Here is a 15,906-nt window from a genome sequence, read left to right on the forward strand (position 1 = left end):
TAGCATAAAATTAATTAAAATTGATGAACATGTCCTTATCTGTATTAATATATACATTTCAGATATAATGAAGCTACATATTTATAACTTTTTTTTAATTAATTCTTTAGTAAAAAGATGAAAAATTGGTCTGGATTTTTATTCAAAAGAGTCAAATATTAACATCAAATACTCACATTTAACATCATGTCATAATTATTGTCATATCATATCTTAATCAGAGAGATTGAACATCCTTGTAGTATCAATAGAAGGAATGTGGGGTATACAATAACGAATATAAAATAAGATTTAGTCAGGAAACGGAGAATGTTTAAAAAAAGACAACAACCCTAACATCAATGACCAAGGAACAAAAAATACGCCACTGGGTCTTCAACAAATCGAGAAAATCCAGAAGGCGTGTATATTCTTTTTTTTTTTGTTGTTGGTGCTTTGGAACAATCTAATTCGTCGATGCCTAGTCAACTAGTTTTAACGGTTTGTTTTTATTGTACCCTGACACCACTGACCCTGGTTAAAAGAGTGTTACGGCGCCCGTTATTAATTACCACTGAATTACATGCTCCCGACTTGGGATAGCACATACACAATCTCTCAGAAATTAAACTAAATAACTGTTTTACGGCGTAAATGATTGTTTACGATAGTCCATTTTAGATTTTCCGTAAATGCATTCACGCTTGTAAATGACGAATCATATCTACCCTTTTTGCTTTTGTCATCTAAAAATATTATAAGATGACTTCGACAAATTACTTTGTGAACTAAGCTAATTTCTTTTTCAATGAAAAAAGAGTGTTTACATAAAAATTCGTCAAAACTACTAATTTAAACTTCACCTTCACTTACAAGCAACAAATGCATTAACCTTACCGGTGTCAAAAATCTTTTAAATATTAAAGTCACCCACGATATCTGGCCCAGGGTATACAGATAGTTATCACTAAATCTCTATTTGATCCCTATTGGCAAAATACATCATGAATTGAGAATTGAAAATTAAAGGTTGCGAACTGGTTGATATAAATGAAGGCATAGAATCTATAATTTATTGGTTAACTTGATAGATATACAATATTTGATAATGGTGTGTATTGCTATGTCATGGGATATTGTTGTCTTTTGTCGTTTTAACATAAAAGAGTTGTTAGAAGTTTTGAAAGAGAAATTAAGCTATGTACACTAAACCAATTAGCTGCCAAGGTTAAAACTAAAGTATTCAGAGGAATGAATGCAGTCTAATATGTCTTTAATATCTGTGAAACTAGTTTTCGGACGCATAGTTACTTCATTATTGATCAATACATTTCTTCTAATTTATTGACACAATCTTATGTACTTAAATTGCGCATAGACGTTAGTGCTTATTGTATGTTTTACAAACTGGGTATTCGTAAAGAAAATGACAACTTCAAGCTAACAGACGACTAGCTCAATCAGTTTGATATTTTATGATGCATCTTGCTTTTACTTTAACAATTTATGTTCGAACAAATGGTGTTGATGATTCATAGAATTACATTTAGATTAAATGTTCATAGTTTTATAAACAAGAACTAAAAGTCAGCACTGTTTGTGCTGACATGAATTATCATTGATATTGTTATATTTATAAATTAACTGTTTACAACATATTGAATTATTTTAAAATACTAAGGCTTTTTCTACCTCAGGCATAGATTACCTTAGCTGTATTTGGCAAAACTTTTAGGAAATTTGGTCCTCAATGCTCTTCAACTTCGTACTTTATTTGGCCTTTTTTACCTTTTTGGATGCAAGCGTCACTGATGAGTCTTTTGTAGACGAAACGCGCGTCTGGCGTATATATAAAACTTTGTCCTGGTATCTATAATGAGTTTATACACATGAACTAATAATATTGATACGGTTTGATGATGAAGTAGTGATTGTCCAGGGGCAAATATTACATGCATAAAAGGACGATTACATATTAAATAAATCCACCGTACTTCCTACTAGACCATTATGATATTACAGATTTTTAAATAAATAGTTATCATGGTTCAATAGATATAGGAAGATGTGGTGTGAGTGCCAATGAGACAACTCTCGATCCAAATAACAATTTAAAAATTAAACCATTGTAGGTTAAAGTACGGCCTTCAACGCGGAGCCTTGGCTCACACCGAACAACAAGCTATAAAAAAGCTATACAGTCTGCATATCAACCTACCCAGAAATATAATTCCGACTCTAAGCCGTGAATAATTTTACCTCTAATTCCAAGTGATAATCACAAAAAGAACCAGTGCTTTTTTCAGTTCTTTGGTTTGATTTGTCAATTTATTGAATTCACGACCTTTTGCCCTTGGACGCACTTCCATAAGCTAACAAAGGCAGTGGAAAGGAGGAGAAACCTATTTCTTAAATGCATTTTTTAAACAACTACTGGAAAATAACTGTGGTTTTTTTTTAATAAAAAGATTGTAAATTTGATGACAGATCTTTTATTATTCATTACAAACCTGTCATTCTTGAAAACTGTATGCTGCCCAAAAGGTCCTAACCCCGGCCGAATTTTAGTGCCTGTGCTTAGTCGTGAGCCTCTGGCCCTTGTCAGTTTTGTTTTTGTTTTCTTGTTTTAGGTTTTCTATATATATTGTGGAGATTAGTATGACATCCATTTTTCACTTAAATAGTACAGATTTTATTTAGGGGTCAGCTGAAGTCCACCACCGGATTCAAGATTTTCTGGCTGTGTTGAAACCAATTGCTGGTTGTCGCCTGTTTTCTGCCCAATGACCGAGATGTTGTCTCTTCGACACATTCCCTTTTTCCAAAGTTTCCAAATTCTTTTTTTTATTCTCTACCTTGCATTGGCTATACTTCTTTTTCTTAATTGCTCAATAAAGTCGTTCTCCAGTTTTAGTAATCATCGACATTGTAATAGGGAATTTGAAAAAAAGTAAGACAGGGGATTTGAGAAAAGAGAAGTCGGGATGAACAACTTCAGAAAATGTCAAATATAGTTTAATTCAATAACACTTAAAGAGTGTGCCGAACTTATAGTACGAAATTGGAATGCATCATAAAGTTTCACCAGTAGAATGATTATGTGTAACTCTCAAAGTATAAGTTCATGGATGTTTGCAACAAATTATATAATACTTCTATCAAATGCTCCATAAATATATCAAATAAATATATCAACCGCAAAACACATATGAGGGTATGGATTGGGTCTTACAGCATAGAGACTAATAGGCATGAAATATAACGAATAGTAAAAAAATTACAAATAAAAAAAGTATAAAGAGGTGCTACAATATGAAGAATAAAAAATAATGTGCACAAAGGATAAATAATAGAGAAATATAGAATACAGAAATGAAATACCTTTCCCCCCATTTCAAGACCCTCATTAATATGTAATTCGAAGTTTATCAAGTCACTCATGCATCGATATTTACAATTAATACCACAGTATCATTAAAATAAATTTACGCACTATGCTCTTCCTAGTACGAAAAGATATTTATAGTAAAAAGTACAAATTTACAATTAATTTGGATAAAGCTGGTAAGGCATGATATAACAAATTTCTTAGGTTTTCTATGTTAGTTCAGGGTGTACAGAATAAACTATTGAGACATATGGCCGACTTTTGAAAATCAGTGCTATTTTGAAAAATGGAAAGTTTTTTCATATATTTACAAAGAAAAATAACACAATAACCTTTTATCTCAAATTGCAACAATTGTAAGTTTAATTTTACTTGTTTTAGTTGCTGTAACTTGACAGTGTACCAGAATTCCCTATCACCTGTTGGTTAATTGACCATTATAATACTCCAACGTCAAAAGGCAATGACACTAAAATAGACATATTTCAATTATTTCAGAAAAAAATTATCTATGCATATTAATTAATGTATCTACATCAGTGAAAAAAGTCGAGGTTATTTTGACTCTACATCAAATAACGATCCACTGCTTATCTTTTCGTATTTTCATTATATTGATGACATACCTGCCAACTCTTGAGAATCACAAAAGGAAAGTAATCGGATGTGTCGACAGACCTAGGATAAGCCTCACATAACTGCCAACTCTTGAAAACCACAAAAAGAAAGTAATCGGATGTGTGGACAGACCTAGGATAAGTCTTACATAACTGAAAATTCTCACCGGACAAACACACACTGACTATAAAGTTTTTGAAGTTTGTTTTAGAAAAATATCAAGTTAACCATTCGATGAAGTTTTGTTGTAGAATATGTAAAATCGCTATGTTTTCCGTTTCTTTTTTATACATTTTGAACATTTAGCCACACATCAAATTTTCAAATCCGCCTCTGATATCACTTATTTTCAAACCTACATTAAGACATTGTCATTTTAGTATGACATCCATCGATGATAAGGTTAACAACTTGTGTATTAGTTATAATATGTTTATTTCGACTTATCTATTGTATATATTGCAATGTCATATGATATAGATCACATCAACATTTCAATTGAATATGATTTATGGGTTTATTAATTGTGAGAGAGTTAATGTGTTTATTTCTATAAATGAATTAAATTTTTTTAACTTTATTAACTAACATGATTTTTAAGCATGACGGTTATTTGAAAAATTAAGGAATAAATATTTCATATCACCTTAAAAACATTAACATCGATGTGATGTTTTAATGTAATGATTTTTTTCTCTCTCCCTTTAAGTTAAAAGTGATTTTGGGATCCGAAATTGATAGAACTCTTTTTCATCAATGAAATTTTATTAGCTGGATAATTAGGAAAAATCAATTTGGAAAGCTATTAATTTCAACTGTAGGAAAACAAAGTGTTGTTTATCTTTTTTAAGGTTCTACTTCATGAACCTTCACTGTTATATCGTATATCTACAGCTTTTACCCTCGGATCCCTGAACAGTATCGGTAACTGATGACATACACAAATACATATAAGTATGATTTATATTAATGGTCAGCAATATAAACATAAAAGAATGTGGTATGACTGCCAGTGAGACACCTATCCCCCTTATTTCAAATAAAGTAGATGTAGGCTTTTATAAGCAACCGTCGTTTTTCAACAATGAGAATCATTCATATCATATAGTCGACTATAAAAGGCCCCGACAGGCCAAATATAAAACAATTTAATAGTTTATCCGACTTGTAAAATTTGATGATATTATAAGGTGTAAATTATTTTGAAATGTGAAAATCTCCTTTTATTGATTGTCAATATCAAAATGCAACTGTGGTATTATTGCCAATTAGACAAATATCCTACAAGAGACCAAAGAGCAAGGATGTGAACATCTTTAGGTTACTATACGGCCGTCACCAATAAGCAAACTTATACCGTATAGAAGGATATAAAGGGACGAGGGATGACGAATAGTGTAGTAGAAAATACAAACAGACTGATTTATGATAACAAAACTGTGGGAGACATTCAACAACAACCATCAGTAGAGCACTGGTTTGTGACGTCAGGCTCATATATAGGGTGGCAGAAAAAACATGTATTGAAGACCAATTTTTTTCACTTTTAATGGTTTTTCATTTACAAATTACATCATGGATGGTGAGTTGTCTCGATGACGCTCATACTATATCTTTTTATGTGTGTTTTCAACCCTTTCCCTAACATTTATTAACGGTTATTATCGTGGTGTTTTGTCTGTTGCTTGGTCCGTTTCTGTGTGTGTTGCGTTTCGGTGTTGTGTCGTTGCATGTTCTCCTCTTATATTTAATGCGTTTCCCTCGGTTTTAGTTTGTTACCCCGATTTTGTTTTTTGTCCATGGATTTATGAGTTTTGAACAGCGGTATACTACTGTTGCCTTTATTTATACGAAATGTTTGGTTGCAGTACAAAAACAGAAACTACTGTAAACTTAAAAAATTATAAAGATACAAGAATATACTTTGTTAATTTTTCGGATGAATGAGGACAGAGAAGGCTTTGTAAACGTCTGACGCTTAAAGGCTACACAGTTTTGTCCTTCGATTGCAACGAATTCATCTTGGTTTTATTTCAATTACCGGTATATCACAAAGCCATCATGCATACATTTCCATTACAAATATTAATAATCAAATCTGTTTGAAGGACGATTGTAAATTTTGCCAGCCTTATAACACGTTCTTTTGATAATTTTTCTGTATGCAAAATCAAATCACAGTTTCATTACTACAATTTGTAATCCTATTTTCCAGTTGTAAAGTTCACGACAGCGTGTGTTAATAAGTCTCAGTAAGTGTTACTCTCTTAGCATGTGGTAATTTATCCTTTAATAACATACCATACACAATTAAACATACATTATCATTTTCAAATATTAGCAATTGATTCTTTAAACAGAAGTGTAAAAAGGCAATAAAAATGCAATTACAGACGTTTACACTATTACATGTACTTCAATGCGTGAAACTACTTTATGTTTTCGATCTCCTTGAATTTTTCAACTTTTGTTTATTGCAGATTTATTGCTGTTTTGTTCAAGGACAAGTGAAGGTGCACTTAGAGTACATTATGTAAGAACGATGCTTTTAAAAGGAATTTGATATATTTATATCAATATTTCTTTCCTTTTTATCTCTCCCTATTATATACTATATTATGAGTAGATTACATAAAAGAAACTCATTTATTTTGTAATGTTTAATGTAATAGTTGACAGGTGGAATTCAGTGTAAAAATGATTTGACAATTTTCCAGCCTTGACTTCTGTTTTACATGTTTCCGAAATTTATTTTAATTTTGTTTTATTAAAACCGTATGGAAACATAAAATCTAGAAAATTAATTCCATGGTCGTCTAAGGTATAAATGATAATGTATTTTTTTGTTTATATTTCTATCATTATTAATCATTATTTATGATAGCAATAAATACAATTTAGAAAAACGGTTGACCGGTTCACCATTTGCCTGTCTTGCAAAATCTTTTTGATAGACTTTTTATGTAATTTTAAATATACCAATTTTTAATGCTTTTACAACTTTGAGTTTACAACAGCGCGTGTTCTACGTCACCTACAGGATTTATCTCTTTACATGTGGTAAGTTATTCGTTGTAAACGTTTCACACACCATTAAACAAACATTATCATTTTTAAATATGACCAATTGATTTTTTTGTATATACACGTACAGAAAAGTAATACAAAAAAAGACAATTACAGAACTTTGCGCTTTGACAAGTTTTTCAATACTTTAATAAAATATTTTAAGTATTCAATCTCCTTGAATTTTTCAACTTTTGTTTATTGCAGTTTTATGACTGTTTTGGTCAAGGTCAAGCGAAATAACACTTACAGTACTTCTGGTGAAAGGACTTTGGTATAAATATTTTCTTTTTTATCCTCATCTTTTATCTATATCTAGAAATAATTACATGTTTTAAACTCATTTCGGTAGAGAAAAAAAATTATGAACTTTTTAATGTTCGAAAACAACTCGTTTATTTACAATTAAAAGTTGTTATAACACTTGTCACCATATATGTCTTCATTTGAGCAACACGTGTTAAGCAGGGTCTGGCCATCCTTCCAGAGCACATACGATCACGCTTGGTGTCTGGTGAGGATTTATACCTCAGTCATTAGTTTTCTATAATATTTTATAGACTAGTGAAATGTCTTATCATCATTTTTCATGTTTCACCGTGTCTTTGTCAGTCTATGTCTATATCGGAACAGGTATAGGACTCGCGCAAACAAAACATTTGAAACAGGAAATGATTTATAATTTCATGTTTTTGTATAATCAACCACACATATTATAAAGATTTAAGTATATCACCACTTATTACTAGGCCTGCTCTAAATCAGAGACAACTTTTACAAATAAAGCATAATTAACAGAATTGAAATTTTGTATTTGCGCCAGATGCGCGTTCGTCCACCAAAGACTCGTCAGTGATGCTCGAATAATGATATAAACTCATTTCCTTAATAGAAAAATAATTAAATTTTCGGAAACAATTATTATATATATATTATAAATACAATTTTGAATTGTAACAACACCATATGAGAATAATCACCCAATCTTTACTTGTACACGGAATACGTGTAAAGCAGGATCTGTTTTTCATTTCGGAACACCTGAGATCACCCCGGTTTAAGTTTCTCATTTTTTAGTTTTCTACGTTGTTTTATAAACTAATGATTTGTATCGTCATCGTTTTCCATGTTTTTCTATGGCTTTGTCAGTCTATATTGGTGCATATAAAAGACTCGCATAAATAGAATAACTGAAACAGGAAATGACTGACAATTTCATTTTTTATATAAAGTTACAATCATAAACACAATAAACGGAAGGTTAATGCATAGCAACGTTTATAACTAGGCCTGTTTTATGTCAGGGACAACGTACGAGTGTCCTTGTTGTATTTTAATTTCTTTGTCCTTGTTGACAACTCTATGTAGTGTTCCTCTTTCATAAATGAAACGACCATCATCTGACCTTTTATGTAAATGTAAATTGTATGAATCATATCATATATTCATTGTATATGTTTTGCCACGACTGGTTCGCTACGATAACTGCAAACTAGTCTTGACATTCCTTTAAATGTATTTTATTTCAAAGTTATGTCCTTGTAAGTACAGAGTAAGGTATATCATTGACATTTTATATTCTCACAACAAGTGCTTTTGGCAATGGTTATAGACATTGATGCTATATTATTCTATCATCGTGGCTATGATGTTCATCTTTGATTCTATGTATGACTAACATGTTATCTTAGTGTCAAATTAGTACAAAGAACGAATACTAAATGAGTAGTCGAGCAATATGAGTCACAGATAGTGAAACTAGGAATGACATCCAAGTATTCTTATTTAGGTTTTCTCTATTAGTATTTTTGCAGCCTTTTATTCACTAAACAATGAATTTCGGTGTTCCATTATTCTGGGTTATTTTTTTCCATTTGTTTTTCAATTTTTTCCTTTTTTCTAAATAATTTTTTTTTAAGACCATTTTTCTGAGGAGTATTCAATCATTCTGTATTCTGTAAGCTTGGTTCAGACACTCACCTATTGGTGTGATGCTTTAATTTCGTCCTGTAAATTTGTGCTCGTAGGGTATGTGTGTGTGTGTTGTCATTCCAAACTTTTGACGTTTAAGGTAGTTATCAAAGGTACCAGGATTTAAATTTTATACGCCAGACGCGCGTTTCGTCCACATAAGACTCATCAGTCACGCTCGTATCAAAACAGTTAAAAAGCCAAACAAGTACAAAGTTAAAGAGCATTGAGGCAAAAAAATCCAAAACGTTTTGCCAAAATACGGCTCAGGTAATTTACTCCTGGAATAAGAAAAACTTGAAATTTAAAAAAAAAAGGCTTAGACCTTTTCGTAAAAACAACTGCGGTATGATGTGTTAGTTGTTTTTAAACATTAAAATCATAAAGCTAAATTTAAAAGCCAGCACGAGGCTATCACGAGGCTATCACACATTCAGGTTCATTGAAAAAAGCAATAAATAATTTTCATTGGCGGAAAGTTTAATAAATGTGTTTTGATAATTTGTCTGTATTCAATTTTCAAATACGACAATTTGTGTTGGCATTTGCAATTGTAAACTTCTCTGTAGCGCGTACTTGTACGTCACATGGTTTTTATTCCTCTCAATGCATGTGGTTAATTATCTGGTTTTAACATATACCATACATCATTAAACATACATTATCATTTTCAAATATTAGCTATGGAATCTTTATGAAACTAAATGAAAAGAACGAAAGAACGCAATAACAGAAGTTTACACTAACACATAGACTTTGGTGCATTATAGTTTAAAGATATCGTATGTTTGAAATCACCTTTTTCAACTTTTGTTTATGTTGTAAAGTATTGCTGTTTTCTTCAAGGACAAGTGGTTGTGCACTTCAGATTTAAATATGTAAGAATAGCTCTATAAAAGTTGTATAGTTATATATCGTTATTTCTTTTCTTGTTATCCCTCCTTTTTATTAATTAAATTCTACAGTAGATTTAATGGAGAAATTCATTTTCAAAATGCAACAAATGCTATGACGTCTGTTTTACATGTAAACTAAAAAAATAATTAACAAAATTAAAGCAAAAGCATGTGAAAAAAAAATCATAAATTGCAAATAATTGAATGAAAATTAAGAATTATAATATGATAATATTTAAACAAAAGCCTGAAACATTATTAGCGGAAGGAATTATGGTATAACGAAAAATGATTCAACTATTCATTAGAGACCGAATGTAACCGCACGCTCAAGTTTGTTTATCCTGCGTGGTTTTTATTTGTGTGTGTTTTATTCCTGGATTTGTATTGAAAATGATATTAAACAGAAACAAATTTAAAAAATACGAACTTATCTCATGGATGAAGGGTTGTAGATCTATAATTCTTAACCAAATCTTCATTGGTTTTTTTAACATGTGAAACCCCTGTTCTAAGTTAATACGGAAATATAATTGGGACATTCAAACACGAGTTTTAACATTCCTTCAATAATACTGGTCACGGTGCATCATGTTTCTTATCCAAATGTTGATACAACAACTTCGTCCTCTTTTTCCTCTAATTTGTCATCACCGACTTCATAGTTACGATCTACATTTCCAACACGACGAAGTTGTAGCATATATAATTAATCAGTTAATTGAAACAGGGAAAGCCATTGAGACGTCTGTGTCTTAAACGTATAATTCAGTTTCCTCTTCCTTGTATAATAAAAAATGGCAGGTTTTCATTTATGACTATAATTTATTCATATATTTTTCACATCTTTTGATGCAAATATATGTTCCTGGTGCAAATGCCAGGACTGTTTCACAGACTAATTGTAGCCAAAAATCAATCCATTGAAAGGTTTCTCGGTATGATATATTATGCGCATAATTCGAGCTTTCAAATAAAAAATTCAAACATTGAATTCAAACTACCATTGATATTATCTTAAGTACCAAATATTGACCAAATTTGTATATCTATTATATTATGATATTTAAGGAGGTTGTGTTCGTCCAAATAGGTTTTATCAAATTGTTTAAATTGACACAACAAAAGTCATGTTGTCTTGACCAGATCATAGTTCAAGCATGAGTCATACTAACCATAGTCCTTCTATTATTTTACCCAAATTGTACCCAAGAAACTAAAATTAAAATAATACAAGACTAACAACGGCCAGAGGCTCCTGACTTTGGACAGGCGCAAACATGCGGCGGGGTTAAACATGTTTGTGAGATCTCAACCCTCCCCCTATACCTCTAACCAATGTAAACGCGTGTCTCTCTGTCTGTTCCTCCGTCTGTCCCGCTTCAGGTTAAAGTGTTTGATCAAGGTAGTTTTTGATCAACTTGAAACTTAGTACACATTTCCTTATGATATGATCTTTCTAATTTTAAGGCCAAATTAAACTTTGACCCCAATTTCACGATCCACTGAACATAGAAAATGAAAGTGCATGGTTTCAGGTTAAAGTTTTTGGTCAAGGTAGTTTTTAATGAAGTTGAAGTCAAATCAACTTGAAACTTAGTTCCCTATGATATTATCTTTCTAATTTTAATGTCTTATTATATTTTGTATCCAATTTCACGGTCAATTGAACATTGAAAATGATAGTGCGAGTGGGGCATCCGTGTGCTTTGGACACATTCTTGTTTTTAGATTTTTTTTATAGTTTTTTAACAGGATTGGGTGTAATTAGACCAGTGGTAAATATTACATCGTTTCTGGACGTGAATATGTTAAGGCTAAATAAAAACAAATATATGTGTTGTTCCAGTTACCCTATCTACCCTTCGTTTTAATCTTAATAACGTTTTACACTTATCCACTAGAAAAGACTGAAAGTCACTAAATAACATGAATAATTTATTGTTTAAGATTATAGAAAGTTTTAAAGTACCGTCTCAGATCAAATTCGGCTTCAGACTGAAAAAAAATGATGAAACGATGTACACATTGAGAACTCAATATTAAATACACTTTGCGTGAATAAAAACACTTATATGCTACATTTAATGGGTAGTTTGTGAATCAACGATTAAACATTGTATGACTTGATCGGCTTGACATGAGTTGCCTTTTTCTACGATTTCAGTTGTGAAGCAAAAAATATTTCTACGACCTGTTTCTATGTACTTTATATCCCATTTATTTCTTTGTACCAACAGCGCAATGTATGTTATTTTAAATTTATTTCCTTATATGTGCAAGCATCATACTGAGTATTTATTTTTTTTTCCTATAAGAACATGATTCATCTAGTTAATGATTACCAATATATGACAAAGAGAAGATAAACCTATTGTCAAAATTTAATTGTGGATTTTATGTGGTATTACAAAAAAAAAACAGTATATAGGATTTAAAGAAAGGTTTATCTCTTACACGAAATGCATGATGACCAGTTTAACTATTTCAGAAAGGAATAGAAAAACAAACTATTTCAAATACTATTATTGTCTTTATTGGGTACTAACAAAGATTTATTTCAGAACATATATATTAGTCTTTAGTTTTCTATGCTGTGTCTTTTGAAGTATTATTTGTCTGTCTGTCTGTCTGTTTGTTTGGGTTTTTTCTTTTATGCCAAGGAATTGTCAGTTTTTTTTCGATCTATGATTTAGAATGTCCCACTTGTATCATTCGCCCCTTTTTTACAAACAAATTATTTATAATTACTGTTCAGCATTCCTGTCAGATAATGATATAATGATAACCCTGGCCTCACAACTTTTTGGAACTTTTCCTCGGCGATCTTCAACTTGGTAGTTGCTATGGCTTTCAAACATTTTACATCTGAGCATAGTTTTGTGTGGGCGTAGCGCACGTCTGTTGTATAAACATACTTTTTTAACCTTTTACCTTTGAATGGTTATTATTCGTTTGTTTCTCTGTCCTTTATTTTCTCCCATTTATCTGTTTATTTATTGTAACCCTGTCGTGTAATGTTGCACCTTTAATATTATAATTAACACTACCACTAAAGCGGGAGGTTTGGCATGCCACAGGTGTTTCAACCAACCATTTTTTCATAAAATGTCCTGTACCAAGTCAGGAAAATGCCATTGTTATATTATAGTTCGTTTCTCTGTGTGTTACGTTTCGATGTTGTGTCTCTGTTGTGTCGTAGTGCTCTTTTACTGTATACGTTTTCCTCAGTTTTAGTTTGTAACCCGGATTTGTTTTTCTTTAATCAAATATTAAGGAGATCATGAGATTGTCAAGTGCTCGCATCAAGGTAAGAACACAGTGGGAGCCGTCATAGGCAGTAAGGGATCAAATATTAAGGAGATCATGAGATTTATGAATTTTGAACAGCGCTATACTACTGCTGACTTTTTTTTTGCATTGTACTAAGTCGTGCTTTTAAAGAATACTTATATCGTATACAACTGTACATGTTTTAGTTCAATTTTACTCAGATAAAACATGGTCAATGTAATATTTAATCTAGTTTTCAGTAACTGCGAGTACTCTTAAATCGGTACAGTGTGTCTTTAGTCTATTTTGTGTCAGTGATTTGTGCTAGCTGAGGCCCACCTTCAGGCTGCAGTATTGAAGAACTATTGGTGGCATTCGGCTGTTATCTGTTCCTTGGTCGAGTTGTCTCATTTTTTCTACATATTCTCCATTTCCATTCTTAATTGTACTGTTGATCTGATTTTAAAGCCATGCGGTAATAAATAATAGTTCACATCCTTTGGACTTTGAGAGAATCAAAGTTGTCTCATTGGACATCATACAACATATCCTTATTATTACATGAAGTGTTTCCGTGATTACTAGTATAAATAAGTCGGCACGAACATCGAAACATTGCAGATTCGTTCGGATGCACATTGTGCTATATAAAGTTTCCAAACTCATCTTGAATGTTTAAAGATGCAATGTACATACCCACACATTTGTCGATTTGTTATTCATATGCTTTTGTTATGTTTTATATAATTAGGATTATTATTTGTTATTTCTTTAATTTTGGTCTGTCTTTAACTTTTGAGACATATCATAATTTATATTTAAAATACTACATTTTGCGTTGTCGATACTTTTTCATGCAAAGTTAACAAAATTGAATCCATAAATCAAGAAGTTACTTTATAAAAGGCAAATCATAAAGTCTCTCAATTGCTTTTTGGTACTAAATCGGTAACATACCGTTCCATAAACTGACCATATACACGATTTACTTATTGACTGTATATATCGATGTATAGGATAGCTTCTCCATAATCATATTTAATAGTAATTTTAAGTGCTTTTATGAATGAGAATGAATGATGTGTTTATCAGAATTCCGTAAACATTACTTAAACTAACTAACACCCACGAAACACGAAAGGCGTTATCTCACAAAGTAAAACATTGCAATATAAATCGTTACGCAGCCGACAAATCATTTTGGAGAGTGTTGTTTCAGATACATAAATCTGAAGTAAGTGAACTATTTTGTTGTTTGTTTGACTTTTTTAATAGACGTGGGTGTCTCAAAACCTGAAACAGTCAAACGTCATCTCTGCTACTTCATGGGAACTTCTCTTTCAATGTTATTTGGCTTGCAACAAAACCTGGTTCAACCCACCATATTTTCTTGAAATATCCTGTACCAAGTCAGAAAAATGACAGTTGTTACAGACGAAACATGCGTCTGGCGTAAATAAGAATTTTTTATCCTGGTATCTTTGATGAGTTTATAGTTCGTTTAAGTGTGTGTTGCATTGTCGCTTGTCTTATGTTGCACATTACTATTTCTGTTGTTTCGTTGTTTTACTCTTATAGTTGATTTGTTTCTCTCGATTTTAGTTTTGAACCCGGATTTGTTTATTCTCAATCGATTTATGACTTTTGAACAGCGATTAACTACTGTAACAGTTGCCTTTACTTTCTAGAATGAAAAATTGTGTCCTCCATTTTTTTTATTTGTAATCTTTTCCGTCCTGCCTTTTTATTTGTCGCTCTATTCGGTCCTATCTCATTTTTGAAAAGTTGCGCATCCTATCCTTTTTTTACTCAAAACTCCTGTCCTGCCTTTTTCCTAAATTTCATCCAAGCTCCCAACGCATCCCCTAAAAATCAAATGGTAGCTCCTTTACTCATTATTGAAAACTTTTTTTAACGTAGTACAAGCACACCGGGAAACATTAAATATGAGTAGGGCGACTACTCCATTTTTGACATAAACAGTACTCACAGCCTCCTTTGATAAATTCATATCAAAATACCACAAGCATTAAGGCGGTTAAGAGAAGATGGAAACATATCATCAACGTAGAAAAAGAGAGAACCAGTTTGAGAGCTATCTAATCGATTCTTTTTCGATTCTTAATTTTTAGTTTATATAGAGGTTATGTCAATGATTCTCAAAAAAAGAGTATTGCTTGCGAGTCAAATTAGAGTCGATAACAATAAAAAAAAATGCTGTTTACTCAGTACGGAAATCATATCTTTATTCCGGCTTTGTTTCCCTCAATCGAATTATGATTTTCAAACAGCGGTATACTTCTGTTGTCTTTATTTAACGTAGTACAAGATCACCGGTAAACATTACATATGAGAAATGGTGACTATTCCATTATCGACATAAACAGTACTCACAGCATCCTAGGATAAAATTATTGATATAGTAACAAGGTATTAACTTGTCGCTGTTAAATATTATTTACAATGTTAATTCTTTGACGACGTCACATAGAAAAACTATTTGCACTCCTAATGTTTATCTAAGATTATCACCCGTAATGCTTGTATTCTTTGTTCAAATATCTATTTGTTTGTTTAACAATGATGATGTATTTGTTTTGCTTTATAAAATGTGGTTTTGCACTATTTGCTTTTAAAACAGAAGTTACCGAAAAATTCCCTAAACTTTTGCATAGATTATAGACTTAATCTACTTGGAAAAATACATGATTTTAC

Source organism: Mytilus trossulus, unplaced genomic scaffold (assembly GCF_036588685.1).
Source record: "Mytilus trossulus isolate FHL-02 unplaced genomic scaffold, PNRI_Mtr1.1.1.hap1 h1tg000103l__unscaffolded, whole genome shotgun sequence".
Taxonomy (NCBI): Eukaryota; Metazoa; Mollusca; class Bivalvia; order Mytilida; family Mytilidae; genus Mytilus; species Mytilus trossulus.